Source organism: Brassica napus, assembly GCF_020379485.1.
Source record: "Brassica napus cultivar Da-Ae chromosome A8 unlocalized genomic scaffold, Da-Ae chrA08_Random_1, whole genome shotgun sequence".
Classification (NCBI taxonomy): Eukaryota; Viridiplantae; Streptophyta; class Magnoliopsida; order Brassicales; family Brassicaceae; genus Brassica; species Brassica napus.
This window is the reverse complement of record NW_026014084.1, coordinates 62,501-88,399: the sequence shown is the minus strand read 5'-3', so window position 1 is coordinate 88,399 and position 25,899 is coordinate 62,501. Positions and strand designations below refer to the sequence as shown.

At 49.8% G+C, this 25,899-nt stretch overlaps 36 non-coding genes and 1 pseudogene across 36 annotated transcripts; all 37 read right to left on the bottom strand.

The window, feature by feature from the left end:
* Window positions 1-105: 105 nt before the first annotated feature.
* Window positions 106-224, bottom strand: LOC125594436. Its single transcript, XR_007329863.1, has one exon. It is a non-coding gene; the product is annotated as a 5S ribosomal RNA (ribosomal RNA).
* Window positions 225-597: 373 nt separating this feature from the next.
* Window positions 598-716, bottom strand: LOC125594471. Its single transcript, XR_007329898.1, has one exon. It is a non-coding gene; the product is annotated as a 5S ribosomal RNA (ribosomal RNA).
* Window positions 717-1,089: 373 nt separating this feature from the next.
* On the bottom strand, window positions 1,090-1,208 carry LOC125594403. Its single transcript, XR_007329831.1, has one exon. It is a non-coding gene; the product is annotated as a 5S ribosomal RNA (ribosomal RNA).
* A 374-nt stretch (window positions 1,209-1,582) lies between these two features.
* LOC125594469 lies at window positions 1,583-1,701 on the bottom strand. Its single transcript, XR_007329896.1, has one exon. It is a non-coding gene; the product is annotated as a 5S ribosomal RNA (ribosomal RNA).
* Window positions 1,702-2,075: 374 nt separating this feature from the next.
* LOC125594435 lies at window positions 2,076-2,194 on the bottom strand. The gene has a single exon (XR_007329862.1). It is a non-coding gene; the product is annotated as a 5S ribosomal RNA (ribosomal RNA).
* A 374-nt stretch (window positions 2,195-2,568) lies between these two features.
* Window positions 2,569-2,687, bottom strand: LOC125594468. Its single transcript, XR_007329895.1, has one exon. It is a non-coding gene; the product is annotated as a 5S ribosomal RNA (ribosomal RNA).
* A 373-nt stretch (window positions 2,688-3,060) lies between these two features.
* Window positions 3,061-3,179, bottom strand: LOC125594467. The gene has a single exon (XR_007329894.1). It is a non-coding gene; the product is annotated as a 5S ribosomal RNA (ribosomal RNA).
* A 374-nt stretch (window positions 3,180-3,553) lies between these two features.
* On the bottom strand, window positions 3,554-3,672 carry LOC125594434. Its single transcript, XR_007329861.1, has one exon. It is a non-coding gene; the product is annotated as a 5S ribosomal RNA (ribosomal RNA).
* Window positions 3,673-4,046: 374 nt separating this feature from the next.
* Window positions 4,047-4,165, bottom strand: LOC125594466. The gene has a single exon (XR_007329893.1). It is a non-coding gene; the product is annotated as a 5S ribosomal RNA (ribosomal RNA).
* Window positions 4,166-4,539: 374 nt separating this feature from the next.
* On the bottom strand, window positions 4,540-4,658 carry LOC125594465. The gene has a single exon (XR_007329892.1). It is a non-coding gene; the product is annotated as a 5S ribosomal RNA (ribosomal RNA).
* A 374-nt stretch (window positions 4,659-5,032) lies between these two features.
* Window positions 5,033-5,127, bottom strand: LOC125594425 (annotated as a pseudogene).
* Window positions 5,128-5,501: 374 nt separating this feature from the next.
* LOC125594464 lies at window positions 5,502-5,620 on the bottom strand. The gene has a single exon (XR_007329891.1). It is a non-coding gene; the product is annotated as a 5S ribosomal RNA (ribosomal RNA).
* A 373-nt stretch (window positions 5,621-5,993) lies between these two features.
* LOC125594470 lies at window positions 5,994-6,112 on the bottom strand. Its single transcript, XR_007329897.1, has one exon. It is a non-coding gene; the product is annotated as a 5S ribosomal RNA (ribosomal RNA).
* Window positions 6,113-6,486: 374 nt separating this feature from the next.
* Window positions 6,487-6,605, bottom strand: LOC125594463. Its single transcript, XR_007329890.1, has one exon. It is a non-coding gene; the product is annotated as a 5S ribosomal RNA (ribosomal RNA).
* Window positions 6,606-6,979: 374 nt separating this feature from the next.
* On the bottom strand, window positions 6,980-7,098 carry LOC125594433. The gene has a single exon (XR_007329860.1). It is a non-coding gene; the product is annotated as a 5S ribosomal RNA (ribosomal RNA).
* A 374-nt stretch (window positions 7,099-7,472) lies between these two features.
* LOC125594462 lies at window positions 7,473-7,591 on the bottom strand. Its single transcript, XR_007329889.1, has one exon. It is a non-coding gene; the product is annotated as a 5S ribosomal RNA (ribosomal RNA).
* A 373-nt stretch (window positions 7,592-7,964) lies between these two features.
* LOC125594432 lies at window positions 7,965-8,083 on the bottom strand. Its single transcript, XR_007329859.1, has one exon. It is a non-coding gene; the product is annotated as a 5S ribosomal RNA (ribosomal RNA).
* A 373-nt stretch (window positions 8,084-8,456) lies between these two features.
* On the bottom strand, window positions 8,457-8,575 carry LOC125594461. The gene has a single exon (XR_007329888.1). It is a non-coding gene; the product is annotated as a 5S ribosomal RNA (ribosomal RNA).
* Window positions 8,576-8,948: 373 nt separating this feature from the next.
* On the bottom strand, window positions 8,949-9,067 carry LOC125594431. Its single transcript, XR_007329858.1, has one exon. It is a non-coding gene; the product is annotated as a 5S ribosomal RNA (ribosomal RNA).
* Window positions 9,068-9,438: 371 nt separating this feature from the next.
* Window positions 9,439-9,557, bottom strand: LOC125594460. The gene has a single exon (XR_007329887.1). It is a non-coding gene; the product is annotated as a 5S ribosomal RNA (ribosomal RNA).
* A 372-nt stretch (window positions 9,558-9,929) lies between these two features.
* LOC125594430 lies at window positions 9,930-10,048 on the bottom strand. Its single transcript, XR_007329857.1, has one exon. It is a non-coding gene; the product is annotated as a 5S ribosomal RNA (ribosomal RNA).
* A 373-nt stretch (window positions 10,049-10,421) lies between these two features.
* Window positions 10,422-10,540, bottom strand: LOC125594458. Its single transcript, XR_007329885.1, has one exon. It is a non-coding gene; the product is annotated as a 5S ribosomal RNA (ribosomal RNA).
* A 373-nt stretch (window positions 10,541-10,913) lies between these two features.
* Window positions 10,914-11,030, bottom strand: LOC125594424. The gene has a single exon (XR_007329852.1). It is a non-coding gene; the product is annotated as a 5S ribosomal RNA (ribosomal RNA).
* A 377-nt stretch (window positions 11,031-11,407) lies between these two features.
* Window positions 11,408-11,526, bottom strand: LOC125594421. Its single transcript, XR_007329849.1, has one exon. It is a non-coding gene; the product is annotated as a 5S ribosomal RNA (ribosomal RNA).
* A 372-nt stretch (window positions 11,527-11,898) lies between these two features.
* Window positions 11,899-12,017, bottom strand: LOC125594459. The gene has a single exon (XR_007329886.1). It is a non-coding gene; the product is annotated as a 5S ribosomal RNA (ribosomal RNA).
* Window positions 12,018-12,387: 370 nt separating this feature from the next.
* On the bottom strand, window positions 12,388-12,506 carry LOC125594457. The gene has a single exon (XR_007329884.1). It is a non-coding gene; the product is annotated as a 5S ribosomal RNA (ribosomal RNA).
* A 372-nt stretch (window positions 12,507-12,878) lies between these two features.
* LOC125594448 lies at window positions 12,879-12,997 on the bottom strand. The gene has a single exon (XR_007329875.1). It is a non-coding gene; the product is annotated as a 5S ribosomal RNA (ribosomal RNA).
* Window positions 12,998-13,370: 373 nt separating this feature from the next.
* On the bottom strand, window positions 13,371-13,489 carry LOC125594456. Its single transcript, XR_007329883.1, has one exon. It is a non-coding gene; the product is annotated as a 5S ribosomal RNA (ribosomal RNA).
* A 373-nt stretch (window positions 13,490-13,862) lies between these two features.
* On the bottom strand, window positions 13,863-13,981 carry LOC125594455. The gene has a single exon (XR_007329882.1). It is a non-coding gene; the product is annotated as a 5S ribosomal RNA (ribosomal RNA).
* A 373-nt stretch (window positions 13,982-14,354) lies between these two features.
* On the bottom strand, window positions 14,355-14,472 carry LOC125594422. Its single transcript, XR_007329850.1, has one exon. It is a non-coding gene; the product is annotated as a 5S ribosomal RNA (ribosomal RNA).
* A 374-nt stretch (window positions 14,473-14,846) lies between these two features.
* On the bottom strand, window positions 14,847-14,965 carry LOC125594427. Its single transcript, XR_007329854.1, has one exon. It is a non-coding gene; the product is annotated as a 5S ribosomal RNA (ribosomal RNA).
* Window positions 14,966-15,337: 372 nt separating this feature from the next.
* Window positions 15,338-15,456, bottom strand: LOC125594437. Its single transcript, XR_007329864.1, has one exon. It is a non-coding gene; the product is annotated as a 5S ribosomal RNA (ribosomal RNA).
* A 370-nt stretch (window positions 15,457-15,826) lies between these two features.
* Window positions 15,827-15,945, bottom strand: LOC125594454. Its single transcript, XR_007329881.1, has one exon. It is a non-coding gene; the product is annotated as a 5S ribosomal RNA (ribosomal RNA).
* A 374-nt stretch (window positions 15,946-16,319) lies between these two features.
* Window positions 16,320-16,438, bottom strand: LOC125594416. Its single transcript, XR_007329844.1, has one exon. It is a non-coding gene; the product is annotated as a 5S ribosomal RNA (ribosomal RNA).
* Window positions 16,439-16,812: 374 nt separating this feature from the next.
* LOC125594420 lies at window positions 16,813-16,931 on the bottom strand. Its single transcript, XR_007329848.1, has one exon. It is a non-coding gene; the product is annotated as a 5S ribosomal RNA (ribosomal RNA).
* A 372-nt stretch (window positions 16,932-17,303) lies between these two features.
* Window positions 17,304-17,422, bottom strand: LOC125594453. Its single transcript, XR_007329880.1, has one exon. It is a non-coding gene; the product is annotated as a 5S ribosomal RNA (ribosomal RNA).
* Window positions 17,423-17,796: 374 nt separating this feature from the next.
* On the bottom strand, window positions 17,797-17,915 carry LOC125594399. Its single transcript, XR_007329827.1, has one exon. It is a non-coding gene; the product is annotated as a 5S ribosomal RNA (ribosomal RNA).
* Between the last annotated feature and the right edge of the window lie 7,984 nt (window positions 17,916-25,899).

Genomic DNA, 25,899 nt, shown 5'->3' with positions numbered 1-25,899 from the left:
TAGGGCTTTCCAAAAGGTGCTGTGGGCGGCGTAGATCCTCACGGTTCAAAAGTTATGGGTTTTCCAAAGCTAGAATCGTTTTAGATCGAAAAACAAAATAGAAAAGGGGTGCAACACGAGGACTTCCCGGGAGGTCACCCATCCTAGTACTACTCTCGCCCAAGCACGCTTAGCTGCGGAGTTCTGATGGGATCCGGTGCATTAGTGCTGGTATGATCGCACCCGTCAGTACATGACTCGCGATTCCATTTGTCCTTTCGTTTCGACAATTCGAGTGGATGGCGTGGGACCCACAAGATTTGCTGGCATTTTTTTCTTGAACCAAAGTGCTCGAGATTGATGTAGAACACAACAACAACAACACCAAACACTCGAAAAACACATCTTGACTATTTTACGCTCCGTAAATTTCAGCAGCCCGTTTGAGGGTCAAAACGGCTGAATTTGGGGCCGAAAAATCGCGACGTCCTTTAACCGCCCTTGATGGTTTCTAGGGCTTTCCGAAAAGGTGCTGTGGGCGGCGTAGATCCTCACGGTTCAAAAGTTATGGGTTTTCCAAAGCTAGAATCGTTTTAGATCGAAAAACAAAATAGAAAAGGGGTGCAACACGAGGACTTCCCGGGAGGTCACCCATCCTAGTACTACTCTCGCCCAAGCACGCTTAACTGCGGAGTTCTGATGGAATCCGGTGCATTAGTGCTGGTATGATCGCACCCGTCAGTACATGACTCGCGATTCCATTTGTCCTTTCGTTTCGACAATTCGAGTGGATGGCGTGGGACCCACAAGATTTGCTAGCATTTTTTTCTCGAACCAAAGTGCTCGAGATTGATGTAGAACACAACAATAACAACACCAAACACTCGAAAAACGCATCTTGACTATTTTACGCTCCGTAAATTTCAGCAGCCCGTTTGAGGGTCAAAACGGCTGAATTTGGGGCCGAAAAATCGCGACGTCCTTTAACCGCCCTTGATGGTTTCTAGGGCTTTCCAAAAAGGTGCTGTGGGCGGCGTAGATCCTCACGGTTCAAAAGTTATGGGTTTTCCAAAGCTAGAATCGTTTTAGATCGAAAAACAAAATAGAAAAGGGGTGCAACACGAGGACTTCCCGGGAGGTCACCCATCCTAGTACTACTCTCGCCCAAGCACGCTTAGCTGCGGAGTTCTGATGGAATCCGGTGCATTAGTGCTGGTATGATCGCACCCGTCAGTACATGACTCGCGATTCCATTTGTCCTTTCGTTTCGACAATTCGAGTGGATGGCGTGGGACCCACAAGATTTGCTGGCATTTTTTTTCTCGAACCAAAGTGCTCGAGATTGATGTAGAACACAACAACAACAACACCAAACACTCGAAAAACACATCTTGACTATTTTACGCTCCGTAAATTTCAGCAGCCCGTTTGAGGGTCAAAACGGCTGAATTTGGGGCCGAAAAATCGCGACGTCCTTTAACCGCCCTTGATGGTTTCTAGGGCTTTCCGAAAAGGTGCTGTGGGCGGCGTAGATCCTCACGGTTCAAAAGTTATGGGTTTTCCAAAGCTAGAATCGTTTTAGATCGAAAAACAAAATAGAAAAGGGGTGCAACACGAGGACTTCCCGGGAGGTCACCCATCCTAGTACTACTCTCGCCCAAGCACGCTTAACTGCGGAGTTCTGATGGAATCCGGTGCATTAGTGCTGGTATGATCGCACCCGTCAGTACATGACTCGCGATTCCATTTGTCCTTTCGTTTCGACAATTCGAGTGGATGGCGTGGGACCCACAAGATTTGCTAGCATTTTTTTTCTCGAACCAAAGTGCTCGAGATTGATGTAGAACACAACAATAACAACACCAAACACTCGAAAAACGCATCTTGACTATTTTACGCTCCGTAAATTTCAGCAGCCCGTTTGAGGGTCAAAACGGCTGAATTTGGGGCCGAAAAATCGCGACGTCCTTTAACCGCCCTTGATGGTTTCTAGGGCTTTCCGAAAAGGTGCTGTGGGCGGCGTAGATCCTCACGGTTCAAAAGTTATGGGTTTTCCAAAGCTAGAATCGTTTTAGATCGAAAAACAAAATAGAAAAGGGGTGCAACACGAGGACTTCCCGGGAGGTCACCCATCCTAGTACTACTCTCGCCCAAGCACGCTTAGCTGCGGAGTTCTGATGGGATCCGGTGCATTAGTGCTGGTATGATCGCACCCGTCAGTACATGACTCGCGATTCCATTTGTCCTTTCGTTTCGACAATTCGAGTGGATGGCGTGGGACCCACAAGATTTGCTGGCATTTTTTTTCTCGAACCAAAGTGCTCGAGATTGATGTAGAACACAACAACAACAACACCAAACACTCGAAAAACACATCTTGACTATTTTACGCTCCGTAAATTTCAGCAGCCCGTTTGAGGGTCAAAACGGCTGAATTTGGGGCCGAAAAATCGCGACGTCCTTTAACCGCCCTTGATGGTTTCTAGGGCTTTCCGAAAAGGTGCTGTGGGCGGCGTAGATCCTCACGGTTCAAAAGTTATGGGTTTTCCAAAGCTAGAATCGTTTTAGATCGAAAAACAAAATAGAAAAGGGGTGCAACACGAGGACTTCCCGGGAGGTCACCCATCCTAGTACTACTCTCGCCCAAGCACGCTTAACTGCGGAGTTCTGATGGAATCCGGTGCATTAGTGCTGGTATGATCGCACCCGTCAGTACATGACTCGCGATTCCATTTGTCCTTTCGTTTCGACAATTCGAGTGGATGGCGTGGGACCCACAAGATTTGCTAGCATTTTTTTCTCGAACCAAAGTGCTCGAGATTGATGTAGAACACAACAATAACAACACCAAACACTCGAAAAACGCATCTTGACTATTTTACGCTCCGTAAATTTCAGCAGCCCGTTTGAGGGTCAAAACGGCTGAATTTGGGGCCGAAAAATCGCGACGTCCTTTAACCGCCCTTGATGGTTTCTAGGGCTTTCCAAAAAGGTGCTGTGGGCGGCGTAGATCCTCACGGTTCAAAAGTTATGGGTTTTCCAAAGCTAGAATCGTTTTAGATCGAAAAACAAAATAGAAAAGGGGTGCAACACGAGGACTTCCCGGGAGGTCACCCATCCTAGTACTACTCTCGCCCAAGCACGCTTAACTGCGGAGTTCTGATGGAATCCGGTGCATTAGTGCTGGTATGATCGCACCCGTCAGTACATGACTCGCGATTCCATTTGTCCTTTCGTTTCGACAATTCGAGTGGATGGCGTGGGACCCACAAGATTTGCTAGCATTTTTTTTCTCGAACCAAAGTGCTCGAGATTGATGTAGAACACAACAACAACAACACCAAACACTCGAAAAACGCATCTTGACTATTTTACGCTCCGTAAATTTCAGCAGCCCGTTTGAGGGTCAAAACGGCTGAATTTGGGGCCGAAAAATCGCGACGTCCTTTAACCGCCCTTGATGGTTTCTAGGGCTTTCCGAAAAGGTGCTGTGGGCGGCGTAGATCCTCACGGTTCAAAAGTTATGGGTTTTCCAAAGCTAGAATCGTTTTAGATCGAAAAACAAAATAGAAAAGGGGTGCAACACGAGGACTTCCCGGGAGGTCACCCATCCTAGTACTACTCTCGCCCAAGCACGCTTAGCTGCGGAGTTCTGATGGGATCCGGTGCATTAGTGCTGGTATGATCGCACCCGTCAGTACATGACTCGCGATTCCATTTGTCCTTTCGTTTCGACAATTCGAGTGGATGGCGTGGGACCCACAAGATTTGCTGGCATTTTTTTTCTCGAACCAAAGTGCTCGAGATTGATGTAGAACACAACAACAACAACACCAAACACTCGAAAAACACATCTTGACTATTTTACGCTCCGTAAATTTCAGCAGCCCGTTTGAGGGTCAAAACGGCTGAATTTGGGGCCGAAAAATCGCGACGTCCTTTAACCGCCCTTGATGGTTTCTAGGGCTTTCCGAAAAGGTGCTGTGGGCGGCGTAGATCCTCACGGTTCAAAAGTTATGGGTTTTCCAAAGCTAGAATCGTTTTAGATCGAAAAACAAAATAGAAAAGGGGTGCAACACGAGGACTTCCCGGGAGGTCACCCATCCTAGTACTACTCTCGCCCAAGCACGCTTAACTGCGGAGTTCTGATGGAATCCGGTGCATTAGTGCTGGTATGATCGCACCCGTCAGTACATGACTCGCGATTCCATTTGTCCTTTCGTTTCGACAATTCGAGTGGATGGCGTGGGACCCACAAGATTTGCTAGCATTTTTTTTCTCGAACCAAAGTGCTCGAGATTGATGTAGAACACAACAATAACAACACCAAACACTCGAAAAACGCATCTTGACTATTTTACGCTCCGTAAATTTCAGCAGCCCGTTTGAGGGTCAAAACGGCTGAATTTGGGGCCGAAAAATCGCGACGTCCTTTAACCGCCCTTGATGGTTTCTAGGGCTTTCCGAAAAGGTGCTGTGGGCGGCGTAGATCCTCACGGTTCAAAAGTTATGGGTTTTCCAAAGCTAGAATCGTTTTAGATCGAAAAACAAAATAGAAAAGGGGTGCAACACGAGGACTTCCCGGGAGGTCACCCATCCTAGTACTACTCTCGCCCAAGCACGCTTAACTGCGGAGTTCTGATGGAATCCGGTGCATTAGTGCTGGTATGATCGCACCCGTCAGTACATGACTCGCGATTCCATTTGTCCTTTCGTTTCGACAATTCGAGTGGATGGCGTGGGACCCACAAGATTTGCTAGCATTTTTTTTCTCGAACCAAAGTGCTCGAGATTGATGTAGAACACAACAATAACAACACCAAACACTCGAAAAACGCATCTTGACTATTTTACGCTCCGTAAATTTCAGCAGCCCGTTTGAGGGTCAAAACGGCTGAATTTGGGGCCGAAAAATCGCGACGTCCTTTAACCGCCCTTGATGGTTTCTAGGGCTTTCCGAAAAGGTGCTGTGGGCGGCGTAGATCCTCACGGTTCAAAAGTTATGGGTTTTCCAAAGCTAGAATCGTTTTAGATCGAAAAACAAAATAGAAAAGGGGTGCAACACGAGGACTTCCCGGGAGGTCACCCATCCTAGTACTACTCTCGCCCAAGCACGCTTAACTGCGGAGTTCTGGTATGATCGCACCCGTCAGTACATGACTCGCGATTCCATTTGTCCTTTCGTTTCGACAATTCGAGTGGATGGCGTGGGACCCACAAGATTTGCTAGCATTTTTTTTCTCGAACCAAAGTGCTCGAGATTGATGTAGAACACAACAATAACAACACCAAACACTCGAAAAACGCATCTTGACTATTTTACGCTCCGTAAATTTCAGCAGCCCGTTTGAGGGTCAAAACGGCTGAATTTGGGGCCGAAAAATCGCGACGTCCTTTAACCGCCCTTGATGGTTTCTAGGGCTTTCCGAAAAGGTGCTGTGGGCGGCGTAGATCCTCACGGTTCAAAAGTTATGGGTTTTCCAAAGCTAGAATCGTTTTAGATCGAAAAACAAAATAGAAAAGGGGTGCAACACGAGGACTTCCCGGGAGGTCACCCATCCTAGTACTACTCTCGCCCAAGCACGCTTAACTGCGGAGTTCTGATGGAATCCGGTGCATTAGTGCTGGTATGATCGCACCCGTCAGTACATGACTCGCGATTCCATTTGTCCTTTCGTTTCGACAATTCGAGTGGATGGCGTGGGACCCACAAGATTTGCTAGCATTTTTTTCTCGAACCAAAGTGCTCGAGATTGATGTAGAACACAACAACAACAACACCAAACACTCGAAAAACGCATCTTGACTATTTTACGCTCCGTAAATTTCAGCAGCCCGTTTGAGGGTCAAAACGGCTGAATTTGGGGCCGAAAAATCGCGACGTCCTTTAACCGCCCTTGATGGTTTCTAGGGCTTTCCGAAAAGGTGCTGTGGGCGGCGTAGATCCTCACGGTTCAAAAGTTATGGGTTTTCCAAAGCTAGAATCGTTTTAGATCGAAAAACAAAATAGAAAAGGGGTGCAACACGAGGACTTCCCGGGAGGTCACCCATCCTAGTACTACTCTCGCCCAAGCACGCTTAACTGCGGAGTTCTGATGGGATCCGGTGCATTAGTGCTGGTATGATCGCACCCGTCAGTACATGACTCGCGATTCCATTTGTCCTTTCGTTTCGACAATTCGAGTGGATGGCGTGGGACCCACAAGATTTGCTGGCATTTTTTTTCTCGAACCAAAGTGCTCGAGATTGATGTAGAACACAACAACAACAACACCAAACACTCGAAAAACGCATCTTGACTATTTTACGCTCCGTAAATTTCAGCAGCCCGTTTGAGGGTCAAAACGGCTGAATTTGGGGCCGAAAAATCGCGACGTCCTTTAACCGCCCTTGATGGTTTCTAGGGCTTTCCGAAAAGGTGCTGTGGGCGGCGTAGATCCTCACGGTTCAAAAGTTATGGGTTTTCCAAAGCTAGAATCGTTTTAGATCGAAAAACAAAATAGAAAAGGGGTGCAACACGAGGACTTCCCGGGAGGTCACCCATCCTAGTACTACTCTCGCCCAAGCACGCTTAACTGCGGAGTTCTGATGGAATCCGGTGCATTAGTGCTGGTATGATCGCACCCGTCAGTACATGACTCGCGATTCCATTTGTCCTTTCGTTTCGACAATTCGAGTGGATGGCGTGGGACCCACAAGATTTGCTAGCATTTTTTTTCTCGAACCAAAGTGCTCGAGATTGATGTAGAACACAACAATAACAACACCAAACACTCGAAAAACGCATCTTGACTATTTTACGCTCCGTAAATTTCAGCAGCCCGTTTGAGGGTCAAAACGGCTGAATTTGGGGCCGAAAAATCGCGACGTCCTTTAACCGCCCTTGATGGTTTCTAGGGCTTTCCAAAAGGTGCTGTGGGCGGGCGTAGATCCTCACGGTTCAAAAGTTATGGGTTTTCCAAAGCTAGAATCGTTTTAGATCGAAAAACAAAATAGAAAAGGGGTGCAACACGAGGACTTCCCGGGAGGTCACCCATCCTAGTACTACTCTCGCCCAAGCACGCTTAGCTGCGGAGTTCTGATGGGATCCGGTGCATTAGTGCTGGTATGATCGCACCCGTCAGTACATGACTCGCGATTCCATTTGTCCTTTCGTTTCGACAATTCGAGTGGATGGCGTGGGACCCACAAGATTTGCTGGCATTTTTTTTCTCGAACCAAAGTGCTCGAGATTGATGTAGAACACAACAACAACAACACCAAACACTCGAAAAACACATCTTGACTATTTTACGCTCCGTAAATTTCAGCAGCCCGTTTGAGGGTCAAAACGGCTGAATTTGGGGCCGAAAAATCGCGACGTCCTTTAACCGCCCTTGATGGTTTCTAGGGCTTTCCGAAAAGGTGCTGTGGGCGGCGTAGATCCTCACGGTTCAAAAGTTATGGGTTTTCCAAAGCTAGAATCGTTTTAGATCGAAAAACAAAATAGAAAAGGGGTGCAACACGAGGACTTCCCGGGAGGTCACCCATCCTAGTACTACTCTCGCCCAAGCACGCTTAACTGCGGAGTTCTGATGGAATCCGGTGCATTAGTGCTGGTATGATCGCACCCGTCAGTACATGACTCGCGATTCCATTTGTCCTTTCGTTTCGACAATTCGAGTGGATGGCGTGGGACCCACAAGATTTGCTAGCATTTTTTTCTCGAACCAAAGTGCTCGAGATTGATGTAGAACACAACAATAACAACACCAAACACTCGAAAAACGCATCTTGACTATTTTACGCTCCGTAAATTTCAGCAGCCCGTTTGAGGGTCAAAACGGCTGAATTTGGGGCCGAAAAATCGCGACGTCCTTTAACCGCCCTTGATGGTTTCTAGGGCTTTCCAAAAAGGTGCTGTGGGCGGCGTAGATCCTCACGGTTCAAAAGTTATGGGTTTTCCAAAGCTAGAATCGTTTTAGATCGAAAAACAAAATAGAAAAGGGGTGCAACACGAGGACTTCCCGGGAGGTCACCCATCCTAGTACTACTCTCGCCCAAGCACGCTTAGCTGCGGAGTTCTGATGGGATCCGGTGCATTAGTGCTGGTATGATCGCACCCGTCAGTACATGACTCGCGATTCCATTTGTCCTTTCGTTTCGACAATTCGAGTGGATGGCGTGGGACCCACAAGATTTGCTGGCATTTTTTTCTCGAACCAAAGTGCTCGAGATTGATGTAGAACACAACAACAACAACACCAAACACTCGAAAAACGCATCTTGACTATTTTACGCTCCGTAAATTTCAGCAGCCCGTTTGAGGGTCAAAACGGCTGAATTTGGGGCCGAAAAATCGCGACGTCCTTTAACCGCCCTTGATGGTTTCTAGGGCTTTCCGAAAAGGTGCTGTGGGCGGCGTAGATCCTCACGGTTCAAAAGTTATGGGTTTTCCAAAGCTAGAATCGTTTTAGATCGAAAAACAAAATAGAAAAGGGGTGCAACACGAGGACTTCCCGGGAGGTCACCCATCCTAGTACTACTCTCGCCCAAGCACGCTTAACTGCGGAGTTCTGATGGAATCCGGTGCATTAGTGCTGGTATGATCGCACCCGTCAGTACATGACTCGCGATTCCATTTGTCCTTTCGTTTCGACAATTCGAGTGGATGGCGTGGGACCCACAAGATTTGCTAGCATTTTTTTTCTCGAACCAAAGTGCTCGAGATTGATGTAGAACACAACAATAACAACACCAAACACTCGAAAAACGCATCTTGACTATTTTACGCTCCGTAAATTTCAGCAGCCCGTTTGAGGGTCAAAACGGCTGAATTTGGGGCCGAAAAATCGCGACGTCCTTTAACCGCCCTTGATGGTTTCTAGGGCTTTCCAAAAGGTGCTGTGGGCGGCGTAGATCCTCACGGTTCAAAAGTTATGGGTTTTCCAAAGCTAGAATCGTTTTAGATCGAAAAACAAAATAGAAAAGGGGTGCAACACGAGGACTTCCCGGGAGGTCACCCATCCTAGTACTACTCTCGCCCAAGCACGCTTAGCTGCGGAGTTCTGATGGGATCCGGTGCATTAGTGCTGGTATGATCGCACCCGTCAGTACATGACTCGCGATTCCATTTGTCCTTTCGTTTCGACAATTCGAGTGGATGGCGTGGGACCCACAAGATTTGCTGGCATTTTTTTCTTGAACCAAAGTGCTCGAGATTGATGTAGAACACAACAACAACAACACCAAACACTCGAAAAACACATCTTGACTATTTTACGCTCCGTAAATTTCAGCAGCCCGTTTGAGGGTCAAAAGGCTGAATTTGGGGCCGAAAAATCGCGACGTCCTTTAACCGCCCTTGATGGTTTTAGGGCTTTCCGAAAAGGTGCTGTGGGCGGCGTAGATCCTCACGGTTCAAAAGTTATGGGTTTTCCAAAGCTAGAATCGTTTTAGATCGAAAAACAAAATAGAAAAGGGGTGCAACACGAGGACTTCCCGGGAGGTCACCCATCCTAGTACTACTCTCGCCCAAGCACGCTTAACTGCGGAGTTCTGATGGAATCCGGTGCATTAGTGCTGGTATGATCGCACCCGTCAGTACATGACTCGCGATTCCATTTGTCCTTTCGTTTCGACAATTCGAGTGGATGGCGTGGGACCCACAAGATTTGCTAGCATTTTTTTCTCGAACCAAAGTGCTCGAGATTGATGTAGAACACAACAATAACAACACCAAACACTCGAAAAACGCATCTTGACTATTTTACGCTCCGTAAATTTCAGCAGCCCGTTTGAGGGTCAAAACGGCTGAATTTGGGGCCGAAAAATCGCGACGTCCTTTAACCGCCCTTGATGGTTTCTAGGGCTTTCCAAAAGGTGCTGTGGGCGGCGTAGATCCTCACGGTTCAAAAGTTATGGGTTTTCCAAAGCTAGAATCGTTTTAGATCGAAAAACAAAATAGAAAAGGGGTGCAACACGAGGACTTCCCGGGAGGTCACCCATCCTAGTACTACTCTCGCCCAAGCACGCTTAGCTGCGGAGTTCTGATGGGATCCGGTGCATTAGTGCTGGTATGATCGCACCCGTCAGTACATGACTCGCGATTCCATTTGTCCTTTCGTTTCGACAATTCGAGTGGATGGCGTGGGACCCACAAGATTTGCTGGCATTTTTTTTCTCGAACCAAAGTGCTCGAGATTGATGTAGAACACAACAACAACAACACCAAACACTCGAAAACACATCTTGACTATTTTACGCTCCGTAAATTTCAGCAGCCCGTTTGAGGGTCAAAACGGCTGAATTTGGGGCCGAAAAATCGCGACGTCCTTTAACCGCCCTTGATGGTTTCTAGGGCTTTCCGAAAAGGTGCTGTGGGCGGCGTAGATCCTCACGGTTCAAAAGTTATGGGTTTTCCAAAGCTAGAATCGTTTTAGATCGAAAAACAAAATAGAAAAGGGGTGCAACACGAGGACTTCCCGGGAGGTCACCCATCCTAGTACTACTCTCGCCCAAGCACGCTTAACTGCGGAGTTCTGATGGAATCCGGTGCATTAGTGCTGGTATGATCGCACCCGTCAGTACATGACTCGCGATTCCATTTGTCCTTTCGTTTCGACAATTCGAGTGGATGGCGTGGGACCCACAAGATTTGCTAGCATTTTTTTCTCGAACCAAAGTGCTCGAGATTGATGTAGAACACAACAATAACAACACCAAACACTCGAAAAACGCATCTTGACTATTTTACGCTCCGTAAATTTCAGCAGCCCGTTTGAGGGTCAAAACGGCTGAATTTGGGGCCGAAAAATCGCGACGTCCTTTAACCGCCCTTGATGGTTTCTAGGGCTTTCCGAAAAGGTGCTGTGGGCGGCGTAGATCCTCACGGTTCAAAAGTTATGGGTTTTCCAAAGCTAGAATCGTTTTAGATCGAAAAACAAAATAGAAAAGGGGTGCAACACGAGGACTTCCCGGGAGGTCACCCATCCTAGTACTACTCTCGCCCAAGCACGCTTAAGCGGAGTTCTGATGGAATCCGGTGCATTAGTGCTGGTATGATCGCACCCGTCAGTACATGACTCGCGATTCCATTTGTCCTTTCGTTTCGACAATTCGAGTGGATGGCGTGGGACCCACAAGATTTGCTAGCATTGTTTTTTCTCGAACCAAAGGGCTGCGAGATTGATGTAGAACACAACAAAAAACAACACCAAACACTCGAAAAACGCATCTTGACTATTTTACGCTCCGTAAATTTCAGCAGCCCGTTTGAGGGTCAAAACGGCTGAATTTGGGGCCGAAAAATCGCGACGTCCTTTAACCGCCCTTGATGGTTTCTAGGGCTTTCCGAAAAGGTGCTGTGGGCGGCGTAGATCCTCACGGTTCAAAAGTTATGGGTTTTCCAAAGCTAGAATCGTTTTAGATCGAAAAACAAAATAGAAAAGGGGTGCAACACGAGGACTTCCCGGGAGGTCACCCATCCTAGTACTACTCTCGCCCAAGCACGCTTAACTGCGGAGTTCTGATGGAATCCGGTGCATTAGTGCTGGTATGATCGCACCGTCAGTACATGACTCGCGATTCCATTTGTCCTTTCGTTTCGACAATTCGAGTGGATGGCGTGGGACCCACAAGATTTGCTGGCATTTTTTTTCTCGAACCAAAGTGCTCGAGATTGATGTAGAACACAACAACAACAAACCAAACACTCGAAAAACACATCTTGACTATTTTACGCTCCGTAAATTTCAGCAGCCCGTTTGAGGGTCAAAACGGCTGAATTTGGGGCCGAAAAATCGCGACGTCCTTTAACCGCCCTTGATGGTTTTTAGGGCTTTCCGAAATGTGTTGTGGGCGGCGTAGATCCTCACGGTTCAAAAGTTATGGGTTTTCCAAAGCTAGAATCGTTTTAGATCGAAAAACAAAAAAAAAAAGGGGGTGCAACACGAGGACTTCCCGGGAGGTCACCCATCCTAGTACTACTCTCGCCCAAGCACGCTTAACTGCGGAGTTCTGATGGGATCCGGTGCATTAGTGCTGGTATGATCGCACCCGTCAGTACATGACTCGCGATTCCATTTGTCCTTTCGTTTCGACAATTCGAGTGGATGGCGTGGGACCCACAAGATTTGCTGGCATTTTTTTTCTCGAACCAAAGTGCTCGAGAATGTAGAACACAACAACAACAACACCAAACACTCGAAAAACGCATCTTGACTATTTTACGCTCCGTAAATTTCAGCAGCCCGTTTGAGGGTCAAAACGGCTGAATTTGGGGCCGAAAAATCGCGACGTCCTTTAACCGCCCTTGATGGTTTCTAGGGCTTTCGAAAAGGTGCTGTGGGCGGCGTAGATCCTCACGGTTCAAAAGTTATGGGTTTTCCAAAGCTAGAATCGTTTTAGATCGAAAAACAAAATAGAAAAGGGGTGCAACACGAGGACTTCCCGGGAGGTCACCCATCCTAGTACTACTCTCGCCCAAGCACGCTTAACTGCGGAGTTCTGATGGAATCCGGTGCATTAGTGCTGGTATGATCGCACCCGTCAGTACATGACTCGCGATTCCATTTGTCCTTTCGTTTCGACAATTCGAGTGGATGGCGTGGGACCCACAAGATTTGCTGGCATTTTTTTTCTCGAACCAAAGTGCTCGAGATTGATGTAGACACACAACAACAACAACCAAACACTCGAAAAACACATCTTGACTATTTTACGCTCCGTAAATTTCAGCAGCCCGTTTGAGGGTCAAAACGGCTGAATTTGGGCCGAAAAATCGCGACGTCCTTTAACCGCCCTTGATGGTTTCTAGGGCTTTCCGAAAAGGTGCTGTGGGCGGCGTAGATCCTCACGGTTCAAAAGTTATGGGTTTTCCAAAGCTAGAATCGTTTTAGATCGAAAAACAAAATAGAAAAGGGGTGCAACACGAGGACTTCCCGGGAGGTCACCCATCCTAGTACTACTCTCGCCCAAGCACGCTTAACTGCGGAGTTCTGATGGGATCCGGTGCATTAGTGCTGGTATGATCGCACCCGTCAGTACATGACTCGCGATTCCATTTGTCCTTTCGTTTCGACAATTCGAGTGGATGGCGTGGGACCCACAAGATTTGCTGGCATTTTTTTCTTGAACCAAAGTGCTCGAGATTGATGTAGAACACAACAACAACAACACCAAACACTCGAAAAACACATCTTGACTATTTTACGCTCCGTAAATTTCAGCAGCCCGTTTGAGGGTCAAAACGGCTGAATTTGGGGCCGAAAAATCGCGACGTCCTTTAACCGCCCTTGATGGTTTCTAGGGCTTTCCGAAAAGGTGCTGTGGGCGGCGTAGATCCTCACGGTTCAAAAGTTATGGGTTTTCCAAAGCTAGAATCGTTTTAGATCGAAAAACAAAATAGAAAAGGGGTGCAACACGAGGACTTCCCGGGAGGTCACCCATCCTAGTACTACTCTCGCCCAAGCACGCTTAACTGCGGAGTTCTGATGGAATCCGGTGCATTAGTGCTGGTATGATCGCACCCGTCAGTACATGACTCGCGATTCCATTTGTCCTTTCGTTTCGACAATTCGAGTGGATGCGTGGGACCCACAAGATTTGCTAGCATTTTTTTTCTCGAACCAAAGTGCTCGAGATTGATGTAGAACACAACAATAACAACACCAAACACTCGAAAAACGCATCTTGACTATTTTACGCTCCGTAAATTTCAGCAGCCCGTTTGAGGGTCAAAACGGCTGAATTTGGGGCCGAAAAATCGCGACGTCCTTTAACCGCCCTTGATGGTTTCTAGGGCTTTCCAAAAAGGTGCTGTGGGCGGCGTAGATCCTCACGGTTCAAAAGTTATGGGTTTTCCAAAGCTAGAATCGTTTTAGATCGAAAAACAAAATAGAAAAGGGGTGCAACACGAGGACTTCCCGGGAGGTCACCCATCCTAGTACTACTCTCGCCCAAGCACGCTTAACTGCGGAGTTCTGATGGAATCCGGTGCATTAGTGCTGGTATGATCGCACCCGTCAGTACATGACTCGCGATTCCATTTGTCCTTTCGTTTCGACAATTCGAGTGGATGGCGTGGGACCCACAAGATTTGCTGGCATTTTTTTTCTCGAACCAAAGTGCTCGAGATTGATGTAGAACACAACAACAACAACACCAAACACTCGAAAAACACATCTTGACTATTTTACGCTCCGTAAATTTCAGCAGCCCGTTTGAGGGTCAAAACGGCTGAATTTGGGGCCGAAAAATCGCGACGTCCTTTAACCGCCCTTGATGGTTTCTAGGGCTTTCCGAAAAGGTGCTGTGGGCGGCGTAGATCCTCACGGTTCAAAAGTTATGGGTTTTCCAAAGCTAGAATCGTTTTAGATCGAAAACAAAATAGAAAAGGGGTGCAACACGAGGACTTCCCGGGAGGTCACCCATCCTAGTACTACTCTCGCCCAAGCACGCTTAACTGCGGAGTTCTGATGGATCCGGTGCATTAGTGCTGGTATGATCGCACCCGTCAGTACATGACTCGCGATTCCATTTGTCCTTTCGTTTCGACAATTCGAGTGGATGGCGTGGGACCCACAAGATTTGCTAGCATTTTTTTTCTCGAACCAAAGTGCTCGAGATTGATGTAGAACACAACAATAACAACACCAAACACTCGAAAAACACATCTTGACTATTTTACGCTCCGTAAATTTCAGCAGCCCGTTTGAGGGTCAAAACGGCTGAATTTGGGGCCGAAAAATCGCGACGTCCTTTAACCGCCCTTGATGGTTTCTAGGGCTTTCCGAAAAGGTGCTGTGGGCGGCGTAGATCCTCACGGTTCAAAAGTTATGGGTTTTCCAAAGCTAGAATCGTTTTAGATCGAAAAACAAAATAGAAAAGGGGTGCAACACGAGGACTTCCCGGGAGGTCACCCATCCTAGTACTACTCTCGCCCAAGCACGCTTAGCTGCGGAGTTCTGATGGGATCCGGTGCATTAGTGCTGGTATGATCGCACCCGTCAGTACATGACTCGCGATTCCATTTGTCCTTTCGTTTCGACAATTCGAGTGGATGGCGTGGGACCCACAAGATTTGCTGGCATTTTTTTTCTCGAACCAAAGTGCTCGAGATTGATGTAGAACACAACAACAACAACACCAAACACTCGAAAAACACATCTTGACTATTTTACGCTCCGTAAATTTCAGCAGCCCGTTTGAGGGTCAAAACGGCTGAATTTGGGCCGAAAAATCGCGACGTCCTTTAACCGCCCATGATGGTTTCTAGGGCTTTCCGAAAAGGTGCTGTGGGCGGCGTAGATCCTCACGGTTCAAAAGTTATGGTTTTCCAAAGCTAGAATCGTTTTAGATCGAAAAACAAAATAGAAAAGGGGTGCAACACGAGGACTTCCCGGGAGGTCACCCATCCTAGTACTACTCTCGCCCAAGCACGCTTAACTGCGGAGTTCTGATGGGATCCGGTGCATTAGTGCTGGTATGATCGCACCCGTCAGTACATGACTCGCGATTCCATTTGTCCTTTCGTTTCGACAATTCGAGTGGATGGCGGGGACCCACAAGATTTGCTGGCATTTTTTTTCTCGAACCAAAGTGCTCGAGATTGATGTAGAACACAACAACAAACACCAAACACTCGAAAAACACATCTTGACTATTTTACGCTCCGTAAATTTCAGCAGCCCGTTGAGGGTCAAAACGGCTGAATTTGGGGCCGAAAAATCGCGACGTCCTTTAACCGCCCTTGATGGTTTCTAGGGCTTTCCGAAAAGGTGCTGTGGGCGGCGTAGATCCTCACGGTTCAAAAGTTATGGGTTTTCCAAAGCTAGAATCGTTTTAGATCGAAAAACAAAATAGAAAAGGGGTGCAACACGAGGACTTCCCGGGAGGTCACCCATCCTAGTACTACTCTCGCCCAAGCACGCTTAACTGCGGAGTTCTGATGGAATCCGGTGCATTAGTGCTGGTATGATCGCACCCGTCAGTACATGACTCGCGATTCCATTTGTCCTTTCGTTTCGACAATTCGAGTGGATGGCGTGGGACCCACAAGATTTGCTAGCATTTTTTTTCTCGAACCAAAGTGCTCGAGATTGATGTAGAACACAACAATAACAACACCAAACACTCGAAAAACGCATCTTGACTATTTTACGCTCCGTAAATTTCAGCAGCCCGTTTGAGGGTCAAAACGGCTGAATTGGGGGCCGAAAAATCGCGACGTCCTTTAACCGCCCTTGATGGTTTCTAGGGCTTTCCAAAAAGGTGCTGTGGGCGGCGTAGATCCTCACGGTTCAAAAGTTATGGGTTTTCCAAAGCTAGAATCGTTTTAGATCGAAAAACAAAATAGAAAAGGGGTGCAACACGAGGACTTCCCGGGAGGTCACCCATCCTAGTACTACTCTCGCCCAAGCACGCTTAGCTGCGGAGTTCTGATGGGATCCGGTGCATTAGTGCTGGTATGATCGCACCCGTCAGTACATGACTCGCGATTCCATTTGTCCTTTCGTTTCGACAATTCGAGTGGATGGCGTGGGACCCACAAGATTTGCTGGCATTTTTTTTCTCGAACCAAAGTGCTCGAGATTGATGTAGAACACAACAACAACAACACCAAACACTCGAAAAACACATCTTGACTATTTTACGCTCCGTAAATTTCAGCAGCCCGTTTGAGGGTCAAAAAGGCTGAATTTGGGGCCGAAAAATCGCGACGTCCTTTAACCGCCCTTGATGGTTTCTAGGGCTTTCCGAAAAGGTGCTGTGGGCGGCGTAGATCCTCACGGTTCAAAAGTTATGGGTTTTCCAAAGCTAGAATCGTTTTAGATCGAAAAACAAAATAGAAAAGGGGTGCAACACGAGGACTTCCCGGGAGGTCACCCATCCTAGTACTACTCTCGCCCAAGCACGCTTAACTGCGGAGTTCTGATGGAATCCGGTGCATTAGTGCTGGTATGATCGCACCGTCAGTACATGACTCGCGATTCCATTTGTCCTTTCGTTTCGACAATTCGAGTGGATGGCGTGGGACCCACAAGATTTGCTAGCATTTTTTTCTCGAACCAAAGTGCTCGAGATTGATGTAGAACACAACAATAACAGCACCAAACACTCGAAAAACGCATCTTGACTATTTTACGCTCCGTAAATTTCAGCAGCCCGTTTGAGGGTCAAAACGGCTGAATTTGGGGCCGAAAAATCGCGACGTCCTTTAACCGCCCTTGATGGTTTCTAGGGCTTTCCGAAAAGGTGTTGTGGGCGGCGTAGATCCTCACGGTTCAAAAGTTATGGGTTTTGCAAAGCTAGAATCGTTTTAGATCGAAAAACAAAATAGAAAAGGGGTGCAACACGAGGACTTCCCGGGAGGTCACCCATCCTAGTACTACTCTCGCCCAAGCACGCTTAACTGCGGAGTTCTGATGGAATCCGGTGCATTAGTGCTGGTATGATCGCACCCGTCAGTACATGACTCGCGATTCCATTTGTCCTTTCGTTTCGACAATTCGAGTGGATGGCGTGGGACCCACAAGATTTGCTGGCATTTTTTTTCTCGAACCAAAGTGCTCGAGATTGATGTAGAACACAACAACAACAACACCAAACACTCGAAAAACACATCTTGACTATTTTACGCTCCGTAAATTTCAGCAGCCCGTTTGAGGGTCAAAACGGCTGAATTTGGGCCGAAAAATCGCGACGTCCTTTAACCGCCCATGATGGTTTTTGGGCTTTCCGAAATGGTGTTGGGGGCGGCGTAGATCCTCACGGTTCAAAAGTTATGGGATTTCCAAAGCTAGAATCGTTTTAGATCGAAAAAAAACAAATAAAAAGGGGGTGCAACACGAGGACTTCCCGGGAGGTCACCCATCCTAGTACTACTCTCGCCCAAGCACGCTTAACTGCGGAGTTCTGATGGGATCCGGTGCATTAGTGCTGGTATGATCGCACCCGTCAGTACATGACTCGCGATTCCATTTGTCATTTCGTTTCGACAATTCGAGTGGATGGCATGGGACCCACAACATTTGCTGGCATTTTTTTTCTCGAACCAAAGTGCTCGAGATTGATGTAGAACACAACAACAACAACAACACCAAACACTCGAAAAACGCATCTTGGCTATTTTACGCTCCGTAAATTTCAGCAGCCCGTTTGAGGGTCAAAACGGCTGAATTTGGGGCCGAAAAATCGCGACGGCCTTTAACCGCCCTTGATGGTTTCTAGGGCTTTCCGAAATGGTGCTGTGGGCGGCGTAGATCCTCACGGTTCCGAGCGTGACTGTCCGTCAGCACACACAGGACGTTCGTGGCTGTCCATGTGCATCCGTGTGTGTCCGTGTGTGTCCATCAGCACACACAGGACATCCGTGGGTGTTTGTCAGCACACACAAGGCTCTCTGTGTGTGTCCTTCTGTGTCCGTCAGCACACACAGAACGTCCATGGCTGTACGTGTGTGTCCGTCAGCACACACAGGACGTCCGTGGGTGTTCGGCAGCACACACAGGACCTCCGTGTGTCTTCGTAAGCACACACAGGACGTCCGTGGCTGTCCGTGTGTGTCTGTCAGCACACATAGGACGTTCGTGGCTGTCCATCAGTACACATATCAGCACGTTGGTCCTTGGACTCAGCACGCTGACCCTTCCTGTGGACTGTTCGGGTGATTTTTTGGCCCACGTGGGCTGTCTGTTCAGTACACACAGGACGTCTGTGGGTGTCCGCCAGCACACATAGGACGTCCGTGGCTGTCCGTGTGTGTCTGGGTGTATCCGTCTGTGTCCGTCAGCACACACAGGACGTCCGCGGCTGTCCATCAGTACACATATCAGCACGTTGGTCCTTGGACTCAGCACGCTGGCATTCCCCGTGGACTGTTTGGGTGATTTTGGCCCACGTGGGCTGTCTGTTCAGTACACACAGGACGTTCGTGGGTGTCCGCCAGCACACACAGGACGTTCGTGGCTGTCTGTGGCTGTCCGGGTGTGTCCGTGTGTGTCCGTCAGCACACACAGGACCTCTGTGGCTGTCCATCAGTACATATATCAGCACGCTGGTCATTGGACTCAGCACGCTGACCCTTCCCGTGAACTGTTCGGGTGATTTTGGCCCACGTGGGCTGTCTGTTCAGTACACACAGGACGTCCGTGGGTGTCCGTCAGCACACCCAGGACGTCAGTGTCTGTCCATCAGTACACATATCAGCACTTTTGGTCCTTGGACTCAGCATGCTAGACTCTTCCCGTGGACTGTTCGGCCAATTTTGGCCCACGCGACCGTCTGTCCCATACACACAGGACGTTCGTCCGAGTCCTCGAACCTCAGACCGTCCGTCCGTCCTGTCCAGTCCGAGTCCTCGAGCCTGTGACCGTCCGTCCGTGCAGTCTGCTTACCGGCCTGTATCAGCGGCTGTCCATTAGTACACATATCAGCACGTTGGTCCTTGGACTCAGCACGCTGGCCCTTCCCGTGGACTGTTTGGGCTATTTTGGCCCACGTGGGCTGTCTGTTCAGTAGTCCGCCAGCACACACAGGACGTCCTGTCCGGGTGTGTCGTGTGTGGCCGTCAGCACACACAGGACGTCTGTGGCTCTCCATCAGTGCACGCTGGTCCTTGGCAGCACGCTTCCCGTGAAGTGTTTGGGTTATTTTGGCCCTCGTGGGCTGTCTGTTCAGTACACACAGGACGTCCGTGGGTGTCCGTCAGCACACTCAGGACGTCCGTGGGTGTCCGTCAGCACACCAGGACGTCCGTGTGTGTCTGTCAGCATACACAGGACGTCTGTGGCTGTGTGTGTGTCCGTCAGCACACACAGGACGTCCGTGGCTGTCCATCAGTACACATATCAGCACGTTGGTCCTTGGACTCAGCATGCTGACTCTTCCCGTGGACTGTTCGGGTGATTTTGGCCCACGTGGGCTGTCTGTTCAGTACACACAGGACATTCGTGGGTGTCCGCCAGCACACACAGGACGTCTGTGGCTGTCCGTTTGTGTCTGTGTGTGTCCTTCTGTTTCCGTCAGCACACACAGGACGTCTGTGGCTGTCCATCAGTACACATATCAGCACTTTGGTCCTTGGACTCAGCACGCTGGCCCTTCCCGTGGACTGTTTGGGAGATTTTTGGCCCACGTGGGCTGTCTGTTTAGTACACACAGGACGTCCGTGGGTGTCTGCCAGCACACACAGGATGTCCGTGGCTGTCCGGCAGCACACACAGGACGTTTGTGGCTGTCGGTGTTTGTCCGTGTGTGTACGTGTGTGTCCGTCAGCACACACAGGAATTCTGTGGGTGTTCGTCAGCACACACAGGACCTCCATGAGTGTTCGTAAGCACACACAGGACGTCCGTGGCTGTCCGTGTGTGTCCGTCCGCACACATAGGACGTTCGTGGCTGTCCATCAGTACACATATCAGCACGTTGGTCCTTAGACTCAGCAGGCTGACCCTTCCCGTGGACTGTTCGGGTGATTTTTTGGCCCACGTGGGCTGTCTGTTCAGTACACACAGGACGTTCGTGGGTGTCCGCCAGCACACATAGCACGTCCGTGGCTGTCCGTGTGTGTCTATGTGTGTCCGTCTGTGTCTGTCAGCACACACAGGACGTCCGCGGCTGTCCATCAGTACACATATCAGCACGTTGGTCCTTGGACTCAGCACGCTGGCCCTTCCCATGGACTGTTTGGGTGATTTTGGCCCACGTGGGCTGTCTGTTCAGTACACACAGGACGTCCGGGGGTGTCCGCCAGCACACACAGGACGTTCGTGGCTGTCTGTGGCTGTCGGGGTGTGTCCGTGTGTGTCCGTCAGCACACACAGGACGTCTGTGGCTCTCCATCAGTACATATATCAGCACGCTGGTCCTTGGACTCAGCACGCTGACCCTTCCCGTGAAGTGTTTGGGTTATTTTGGCCCACGTGGGCTGTCTGTTCAGTACACACAGGACGTCCGTGGGTGTCCGTCAGCACACCCAGGACGTCCGTGGGTGTCCGTCAGCACACCCAGGACGTTCGTGTGTGTCTGTCAGCACACACAGGACGTCTGTGGCTGTGTGTGTGTCCGTCAGCACACACAGGACGTCCGTGGCTGTCCATCAGTACACATATCAGTACGTTGGTCCTTGTACTCAGCTGGCTGACCCTTCCCGTGGACTGTTCGGGTGATTTTTTGGCCCACGTGGGCTGTCTGTTCAGTACACACAGAACGTCCGTGGGTGTCCGCCAGCACACATAGCACGTCCGTGGCTGTCCGTGTGTGTCTGTGTGTTTCCGTCTGTGTCCGTCAGCACACACAGGACGTCCGCGGCTGTCCATCAGTACACATATCAGCACGTTGGTCCTTGGACTCAGCACGCTGGCCCTTCCCGTGGACTGTTTGGGCTATTTTGGCCCACGTGGGCTGTCTGTTCAGTACACACAGGACGTCCGGGGGTGTCCGCCAGCACACACAGGACGTTCGTGGCTGTCTGTGGCTGTCCGGGTGTGTCCGTGTGTGTCCGTCAGCACACACAGGACGTCTGTGGCTCTCCATCAGTACATATATCAGCACGCTGGTCCTTGGACTCAGCACGCTGACCCTTCCCGTGAAGTGTTTGGGTTATTTTGGCCCTCGTGGGCTGTCTGTTCAGTACACACAGGACGTCCGTGGGTGTCCGTCAGCACACCCAGGACGTCCGTGGGTGTCCGTCAGCACACCCAGGACGTCCGTGTGTGTCTGTCAGCATACACAGGACGTCTGTGGCTGTGTGTGTGTGTCCGTCAGCACACACAGGACGTCCGTGGCTGTCCATCAGTACACATATCAGCACGTTGGTCCTTGGACTCAGCATGCTGACTCTTCCCGTGGACTGTTCGGGTGATTTTGGCCCACGTGGGCTGTCTGTTCAGTACACACAGGACATTCGTGGGTGTCCGCCAGCACACACAGGACGTCTGTGGCTGTCCGTTTGTGTCTGTGTGTGTCCTTCTGTTTCCGTCAGCACACACAGGACGTCTGTGGCTGTCCATCAGTACACATATCAGCACTTTGGTCCTTGGACTCAGCACGCTGGCCCTTCCCGTGGACTGTTTGGGAGATTTTTGGCCCACGTGGGCTGTCTGTTTAGTACACACAGGACGTCCGTGGGTGTCTGCCAGCACACACAGGATGTCCGTGGCTGTCCGGCAGCACACACAGGACGTTTGTGGCTGTCGGTGTGTGTCCGTGTGTGTACGTGTGTGTCCGTCAGCACACACAGGACTTCTGTGGGTGTTCGTCAGCACACACAGGACCTCCATGAGTGTTCGTAAACACACACAGGACGTCTGTGGCTGTCCGTGTGTGTCCGTCCGCACACATAGGACGTTCGTGGCTGTCCATCAGTACACATATCAGCACGTTGGTCCTTAGACTCAGCAGGCTGACCCTTCCCGTGGACTGTTCGGGTGGTTTTTTGGCCCACGTGGGCTGTCTGTTCAGTACACACAGGACGTCCGTGGGTGTCCGCCAGCACACATAGCACGTCCGTGGCTGTCCGTGTGTGTCTATGTGTGTCCGTCTGTGTCTGTCAGCACACACAGGACGTCCGCGGCTGTCCATCAGTACACATATCAGCACGTTGGTCCTTGGACTCAGCACGCTGGCCCTTCCCATGGACTGTTTGGGTGATTTTGGCCCACGTGGGCTGTCTGTTCAGTACACACAGGACGTCCGGGGGTGTCCGCCAGCACACACAGGACGTTCGTGGCTGTCTGTGGCTGTCGGGGTGTGTCCGTGTGTGTCCGTCAGCACACACAGGACGTCTGTGGCTCTCCATCAGTACATATATCAGCACGCTGGTCCTTGGACTCAGCACGCTGACCCTTCCCGTGAAGTGTTTGGGTTATTTTGGCCCTCGTGGGCTGTCTGTTCAGTACACACAGGATGTCCGTGGGTGTCCGTCAGCACACCCAGGACGTCCGTGGGTGTCCGTCAGCACACCCAGGACGTCCGTGTGTGTCTGTCAGCATACACAGGACGTATGTGGCTGTGTGTGTGTGTGTCCGTCAGCACACACAGGACGTCTGTGGCTGTCCATCAGTACACATATCAGTACGTTGGTCCTTGTACTCAGCACGCTGACTCTTCCCGTGGACTGTTCGGGTGATTTTGGCCCACGTGGGCTGTCTGTTTAGTACACACAGGACATTCGTGGGTGTCCGCCAGCACACACAGGACGTCCGTGGCTGTCCGTGTGTGTCTGTGTGTGTGTCCGTCTGTGTCCATCAGCACACACAGGACGTCTGTGGCTGTCCATCAGTACACATATCAGCACTTTGGTCCTTGGACTCAGCACGTTGGCCCTTCCCGTGGACTGCTTGGGTGATTTTTGGCCCACGTGGGCTGTCTGTTCAGTACACACAGGACGTCTGTGGTTGTCCGTGTGTGTCCGTCAGCACACACAGGACATCCGTGGGTGTTCCTCAGCACACACAGGACCTCCGTGTGTGTCCGTCAGCACACACAGGACGTCCGTGGCTGTCCGTGTGTGTCCGTCAGCACACACAGGACGTCCGTGGCTGTCCATCAGGACACATATCAGCATGTTGGTCCTTGGACTCAGCACGCTGACCCTTCCCGTGTACTGTTGGGGTGATTTTTTGGCCCACATGGGCAGTATGTTCAGTACACACAGGACGCCCGTGGGTGTCCGCCAGAACACACAGGACGTCCGCGGCTGTCTGTGTGTGTCCGTGTGTGTCCGTCTGTGTCCGTCAGCACACACAGGACGTCCGTGGCTGTCCATCAGTACACATATCAGCACGTTGGTCCTTGGACTCAGCACGCTGGCCCTTCCCGTGGACTTTTTGGGTGATTTTTGCCCACGTGGGCTGTCTGTTCAGTACACACAGGACGTCCGTGGGTGTCCACCAGCACACACAGGACATCCGTGGCTGTCTGTGGCTGTCCGTCAGCACACACAGGACGTCCACGGCTGTCCGTGTATGTCCGTGTGTGTCCGTCAGCACACACAGGACGTCCGTGGGTGTCCGTCAGCACACACAGGACATCCGTGTGTTTCTGTCAGCACACACAGGACGTCCGTGGCTGTCCGTGTGTGTCCGTCAGCACACACAGGACGTCTGTGGCTGTCCATCAGTACACATATCAGCACGTTGGTCCTTGGACTCAGCACGCTGGCCGTCCCGTGGACTGTTTGGGTGATTTGGGCCCACGTGGGCTGTCTGTTCAGTACACACAGGACGTCCGTGGGTGTTCGCAATCACACACAGGACGTCCGTGGCTGTCTGTGGCTGTCCGTCAGCACACACAGGACGTCTGTGGCTGTCCGTGTGTGTGTCCGTCAGCACACACAGGATGTCCGTGGCTGTCCATCAGTACACATACCAGCACGCTGGTCCTTGGACTCAGTATGCTGTGTAACACCCCGATCCGGCCGACTAGGCCGAGGTCGAAGCCTTACGTCGCTCGGTCCACTTCCTGGCCGAACCTCTTAATTTTTGCCCTTTATTTATAATATCACCTAAAGGCGAGGGCTAACTTAAACCTTAGCTAAAGACTTCCCTAGTCATTAATAGCATAGATCCTTTCAACAGATACGCAGCGGATTATTCTCTAGTTAACCATTGGTCTAAAACCAATCTAACACTTGTCTGGTTGAATCACCTTAGCCTTGGCCAGTTTACTCAACTACCAATTAGCTTAAAGGTCAATTATAAACCCAAACCAAGCCATACGATTCTAAGGTTCCATTCCCCTAAACCACTCTATCTAGATCTACATAAGTAAATGCTAGATCATACCTTTGCCACATCAATGGAGCTAATTAGCTCATCGGTCCTCCCTTGACTCATATTGCTCTTGCTTGACAGCTGGACCACGATCACTCAATGATCTTACTTAAGGTCCTTTTATTGACTCCTGCATCAAACACCTCCCCTAGGTACCTAGTCATTCAACCAACCATCCCCACAGACATAAGTAACCTTTGAGAAGTCTTCGAAAGGATAAGGATATGTATTTGGCCTATCTCGACTCAAGCACAATCCGAAATCCTTTTGCCTTATAGGCAATAGTACCCAATCCATCTTCTGGACTGACAAAGCTCATTAGATCCTAAGTCAATCAACCAACCATCTTCACATGACTTGGAATTGATGAGTCATCATCTGGCCTGACCGGCCTTGGGACTTAACCCAGACAACAGATATGACTTTTTCATACCAACTGATGCATTCATTAATCGGGTTAGTACTGACATCTTAGACCATCATCCAGAGGTCGGGTCGTCCATACTCAACCATGATATCAGATCTTACATGGCCTTCCTTGAACAATCACACTTAGGCTCAGTATCTATGGTCTACGACACATAATACTAGCCACACACTTCGTCATGACTGTAAGCCAATCTCGAAGCTATCAACACCAAGGTTGATATCTAGAAGCATCACATCAATACTCTTACTCCAGCAACGTGACTATCCATACTAGTGTTCGGCCATCGAACCATCGTCATGAAACATGCTCCGACCACTAGACTTGATAAGCCATCGTCCACTTAGCATGTACTGATATAACCGGCCTTCCAATGCCATCATGTGGGTGTACGCCCTACATAAGGCATATGGCGCCTATCCTACTCTCCAACCCAAAGTTGATTGTAAGATGTCCTACTTAGCCTTTGCGGCTAGAACCATCCAACCATAGCTGGATCGTCCATAGTCCCGTCTAACCGTCTGGTTAAGGTCTAGGTGCGATCGGCCTGTTATAAGTCCGGCCCAAAGGCTCACAGACCTTCTAACCTGATCCGACCCAAAGCCTGGATCCATACCACAGAACAGAACCGCCCCTATCAAATCGGATCACCTGAGGCCGGTTTAGACCATGCGCGCGCCTAACTCATCGGTTATGGACCGCGACCGCATTACTCAACCAGAACCACGGTTATAACCA